The 5420-nt window shown below is 37.2% G+C and overlaps 1 long non-coding RNA gene across 1 annotated transcript; it reads right to left on the bottom strand.

The window, feature by feature from the left end:
- Positions 1 to 611: 611 nt before the first annotated feature.
- On the bottom strand, positions 612 to 2116 carry LOC141702385 (uncharacterized). Its single transcript, XR_012567084.1, has 2 exons — positions 1412 to 2116; positions 612 to 1228 (listed from the first exon to the last, which is right to left on the bottom strand). It is a non-coding gene; the product is annotated as an uncharacterized LOC141702385 (long non-coding RNA).
- Between the last annotated feature and the right edge of the window lie 3304 nt (positions 2117 to 5420).

The following is a 5420-nucleotide window of genomic DNA, read 5'->3' as shown; positions in this document are numbered from 1 at the left end:
TATAATCTTCTTCAAGTTTTGTTTAATTTTATTATATAATGGAGTCAACAAGTTATTATTGTCTATTTATACTAAAGTTATATTATTTGAGTTGTGTGAGATTGTTTTTTGGAAATATTGTTGGGTGCCACAAGTGATAAGCCTCCTCCCATGATTTCCTCATTGTTATCATCCATCTCTTCAAAACCTTTAGGCCCTGTCACCCTGATATAACATTATATATATAGAGGTTCATGATCATGGGTTGAGCAGACATGGAAGACAGAAGAGTAGCGCATTCTGTGTATTACCTGGTTGTCGCAGTATCCAAATTGTTTTTACTAGGTTTATTCGATCCAGTCCCTGGTCCAGGATGTGTGTAAAATAATTTGATACCTAATTTTTCTTTAATAGAATCCGAATATTTGACAAAAATAAGACAAATGAAAAAGCTTATTGTTCAAAAAATGAGAAGCAAACAATAAAGAAAAAAAAAGGAAGTGGTTATGTTGGATATTATTGTTAATTTTGACTATAAGATTAAATGTAATACTAATTATTAATCAATAAAATACATGTTTTCATTTGCCTTGTTCAAAAATAAAAAAGTAAAAAACAATCCTCTGCATCTGGTTTTTAAAATTGTGAATCCAGCAACTAGAAGTGTACAATACTTGTATTTGCTAAGTTTCTGATGTGGATTCGGCTGCTCGTCCCCCCTTCTAGGGGTTTCCCCACCGACCCAGTGACACACCAACCACCCAACTCTTATTCTGTAGCCGAAAGGGAGCTAGGAGCATACATAAGCTACTTAGAGCATACAAGACTCTGACAGCTACTTTGTAATAAATAGGTAGGGCACCTAGGTTCTTGGGATAGATAGCGACTTAAAGTGTTTATCTGTCCAGGTTGAAGTGATTACCGGGGTTCTTTTGGGGGCCATATGGTTCACCCGGTAATTGACTTTCTTCTTTTATAGCACATTTTATCCTTTAGCCTTAGGCTGAGCAGTCTACAAGGTGAACCGGACTCGGCCATCTCATCTCGAGATCAACGGGATTAGAAAAGCTCATAGGAGAGGGCGATCCAGGACCTAGCAAGGGGAGAGTTAGCCACTAAGGAAGAGTTACGAATCCATATCTGTTATCTACCCACTGCCTTGGACTTCGTCAAGCTACAGCTTAATCCCAGCAATAACTTGATTACATTGTTCAGAATGAATAATCTCACCTAATGCTCTCTCTTGCACCTGCAGATCATACATATTATATTGATTATAAACATACAAAGTACACATAATCAAAAGAAAATCAACCCTTCTTCTCAGTTGTCCTGCTTCCAAAGAAATGATGTGTCGGCTCAGAGATATCAAATAAACTACACAGTAATATTACACACTGAACTAGAATTAGAAAATCACCACAACCATCACCTGGACTCAACTGCATTAGATTCCGATCCTCTAAAGAATGAAAGGCCCCACCAAATCCAAAATGCTTTACTGAGATTTGGGAATTCAGTACCACCATGTCTGGAGAAACATCAGAATCCCACTCTGTAAACAATGTGTGGTAATGCTTACAAGGAAGAGTAAGGAGTACTTGTGGCTTCTTCTAGCACATCTCTGTCTAGCCTTTTTTCACACGTTCGTAGCCACGAGAGAACTGAACTCCTGAATCTAGGAGTACAGCCGAGAATTTAAAAAAACACAACATACTAATGAAATATGATTGCCCAACCATTTTTTAGCTTTTGCGTGGTAAAATTTTTCCATAAATTACCAGTTCTTTTCGAAATGGACGAATTTTGTGAGAACACATATTTACTTTAAATAATGAAAACATGAATGATTTTGAAATATTCCCTTCGCTGACTTATTTAAGTGTTTCCATCCCCTTCTTTATTTTTTGAGCTGCTATCGGAGTTCCAATTCAGAACAACAAACACGCCAGAAATGCCATGATGGCACAAAAAAAATGTCATCGTTCTATTGGCACAACCTACATATATCCCCTTAGCTAGTGAATATATCGGTGGAAAAGTACAACCAAAGAAATTCGTAGTAAAGCACAAACCAAAGAACAAGCGTCAAAATGCATATAAGCAAAGAACAGGCTTCAATATGCATACCAGAATGTGCAGCACAGCAGAACACAGCCTCATAACATATTATAAGTGAACTCAGAACCTTCGGCTTCATTTATATCACTTTTGGTGCTAGTAGTTTTTGAAATATTATCCTTAGCTAGGTCATGATTAGTAGCAGCATGATGTGAAAAGGATTAAAATTAAATCACAAAAACAGGCAAGCTATATGATGCAAATATACAAACCACTGTAATCACAAAAAACAAATATCGTCTTAATATTGAACCTCCAGCTGAACAGAAGATGCTTTCGCATGGGAATAGGGGAACAGGGGAAAAAACTATTAAAAAGTACTTTGATATTTTTTAACATAAACACCAAGTCAAATTGCTGAGTATGATGGAATCCGAGATGAAGAACATGCACAAGTTATGCCCCGATTTGGTGCTAAATTTACGGTTATCTTCTAGAATGCACCAGTGGGCTACTCCACTCTGTGTGCATATTAGGCCTCCCCATCTTCACTGCTCGAACTACCAAGTATTGCTGGACTAGCTGAAACACAAGTACAGATGTGAAAGTCATTGACCAAAAACAGGGTGAAGTAACAAGATGTCTTCTCCTTTTTACTTCTCTTTTCTTTTTGCGCCTACCAGTATAGCTACCGATCATAACATTTCCCCAATATTTATCAATTTTCATTTGAAATAACCGTCTGATAATCTGATTATTATTTATTTTCCTTTTCATTACTTAATTAATATAATATTTTCATTATTATGATTCAAATGCAACTTCAGATAACCTATTGAAATTAATACAAAAATCATAGGGTTTCTAGGAAGTACACAACAAACCAACATGCCTCGAGTATAGAGAATTCGAGCTAGAACTCCAAAATACATTAAAAATCTTTTTCCCAACTTATTTTTACTTTAATATTTAATAACAGCATATTTCATGAAATTTAAATTTTGAAAAGTCCAACTTGATAGATATCCAAAATAATCCTATTAATATCTCTGATATCTAATTAATATCTAGCATAAGTACATATGTACATATTTATTTGTGAAAAAAATCCTTAGACAATGTTTTTAAAAGAAAATCAATATGGTCGAAACCTGTTACTGCATATAGTTTCTAGGAAGGCATATCAATAGCCAATATAGTTTATGGGAAGGAATATCAATAGCCAACATTGGCTAAAAATAATTTCTCCGGAAACTGGTCAAATAAACTGTATCATGAATTGAAGATGAAAAAAGAGGTATAAACTCATATTACAATCTCCAAACTTTTACAAATAAAATGGGAAAACAGTGATGGAAAACTTCTGTTGACTAGGGAGGAGTGGATCAAACGGAATAGCAGAGGAGGTGCAGAGGGGTCGTCCAGCCAAAGAAATCGTTGAAAGGAAGGTGGACGTGGGTTACGCGGCATATATGGTTACTTCGCTGCAGAGTGTCGAAAAACCCGGAGAGAAAAGGAACAAAAGTAAGAAATAAACATGGCACAAATCAAGGATGACGAGCTAGCACTCTTATTGGCCAAACACAGTAAACAAGGGGAAGAAATGGTGTTGCTAAATGAAGAAAAGGTTGTACCAAAACTTGTGCACGATGGTGAACGTGCTGATTCAAACCTGTGGTATTTGGATAATGGTGCGAGTAATCAAGTGACGGGATTACGATCAAAGTTTAGAGAACTTGACGAGGGAGTAATTGGGCAAGTGAGGTTTGGAAATGGCTCACCAGTTGAAATAAAGGGGAAAAGCCATGTGGTCTTTACATGCAAAAATGGGGAAGAACACACCCTCGAAGAGGTAAATTATATCCATTTGCTTTGCAATAACATAATTAGTCTTGGAGAATTGTCTGAAGTTGGAAACAAAGTCGTCTTAAATGGTGAGTACTTGTGGTTGTTTGAAAAATCAAGAAAACGACTTATGAAGGTGAAAAGATCCCCTAATAGATTTTATAAAATAACTATAGAAACCAGTAAGCCTGCATTGTTAATCTCTAAGACAGATGAATTACCTTGGTTATGGCATTCACTGGCCACATGAATTTTCAAGCTTTGACACTTATGCATTCTACACAAATGGTGCATGGGTTACCGAAGTTTGAGAATCCAAAGACTATGTGCACAGATTGTTCGATGTCCAAACAGGTCAGAAAATCGTTCCCATCTCAAAGCAAATTCTGTGCGAAACAAGTGCTTGAATTGGTGCATGGTGATCTTTGTTGTCCGATATCTCCGGCAACAACTGGTGGCAACAGGTATTTTCTTCTTTTGGTGGACGATTTCAGTCGAATAATGTGGTCATATACTCTAAAAAGTAAGGATGAAGCCCTTAATGCATTTAAGAAGTTCAAAGCACATGTTGAAAATGGAACAGACAAGCGAGTAAAGACTCTCAGAACGGATCGTGTAGTAAAATTTTGTTCTCAAGATTTTACAACATTATGTGAGGAAAGCGGAATAGAAAGACACTACAAAGCTCCCTACTCTCCACAACAGAATGGGGTGATGGAACGAAGAAATAGGACAGTGGTTGCAATGGCTAGAAGTATGATGAAATAAATGAATCTACCTTTGACGTTATGGGGAGAAGCTGTGAGACACTCCATGTATATTCTCGACAGGTTACCCATGTGATCTCTAACTGGAAGGACTCTATATGAGGCATGGAAAGGAGATAAACCAAACATAGGCCATGTACGTGTCTTTGGATTTATGGCTTATATGAAAATCCCAGGGGTACACACTAAGAAGTTGGATGACAGGAGCAAACCAGTGATACATCTTGGAAATGAACCACGAACAAAGGCAATGAACCAGAAACAAAGGCATATCTCTTGCTTGATCCTCAAAGCAATAAGATATTTGTAAACAGGGATGTGGCGTTCGAGGAAAGGAAAACATGGCCATGGGATCAGCATAGAGAGGAAAATCGTGATCAACAGACCACGTTTGTTGTAGTTGGCCCTGATGTTCAGAATAGTGAAGAAACTGTTATTCAAAGGGGGAGAAGAAAGCTTTCAATCACAACAAACGAGTATGGAGTCTGAAAATGAAGCAGTGATTCCATCGACAAAAGGGAGCATGCCCATGACACCACAGATGTCAGTAAACATAGACCATTCAGAGTCTACAAGCTCGGACAGTAGCAGTAAACCGCGACGTTACAAATCTCTTGCTGATATTTAAAATGAGACATAGGAAATTAAGCTCGATGATGAGCTTCTATTGATGGGAATTGATGAGCTAATGAGTTATAGCAATGCTGAGCGAAATGGAGTCTATTGAGCAGAATAAGACATGGACACTGACAGAATTAACGGCTTATC

Source organism: Apium graveolens, unplaced genomic scaffold (assembly GCF_009905375.1).
Source record: "Apium graveolens cultivar Ventura unplaced genomic scaffold, ASM990537v1 ctg4982, whole genome shotgun sequence".
In the NCBI taxonomy this organism is placed as follows: domain Eukaryota; kingdom Viridiplantae; phylum Streptophyta; class Magnoliopsida; order Apiales; family Apiaceae; genus Apium; species Apium graveolens.
This window is presented reverse-complemented; position numbering and strand designations above follow the sequence as displayed.